Below are 321 nucleotides of genomic sequence, written 5' to 3' on the forward strand. Positions count from 1 at the left end.
AATTAATTATAATAAACATAGTAAACTTTAATTATTACTAGAAAATCGTGCGCACTAGGATTGTCCAAAACAAGCTTTTTGAGCTACAGGGCAAGTCACTCAGAGTTTTTAATTCCGAAGAAAGAGAATCCTATTTATTCGCGAAATTCAAATATTAACCGGGAACTTCAAAATCCCATTTAATTCATATGGGGAAATTTTTGGATTTTTGAAAAATTGAACTAACACTTCAGACTTTAATTAGAACGTGCCAAGTTTTTTAAGGATTGAAGAGGAGTGTCTACGAAATTAAACAATACTAATAAAATTTATTTTTTAACC

This window comes from Belonocnema kinseyi, chromosome 3, assembly GCF_010883055.1.
Source record: "Belonocnema kinseyi isolate 2016_QV_RU_SX_M_011 chromosome 3, B_treatae_v1, whole genome shotgun sequence".
Taxonomy (NCBI): domain Eukaryota; kingdom Metazoa; phylum Arthropoda; class Insecta; order Hymenoptera; family Cynipidae; genus Belonocnema; species Belonocnema kinseyi.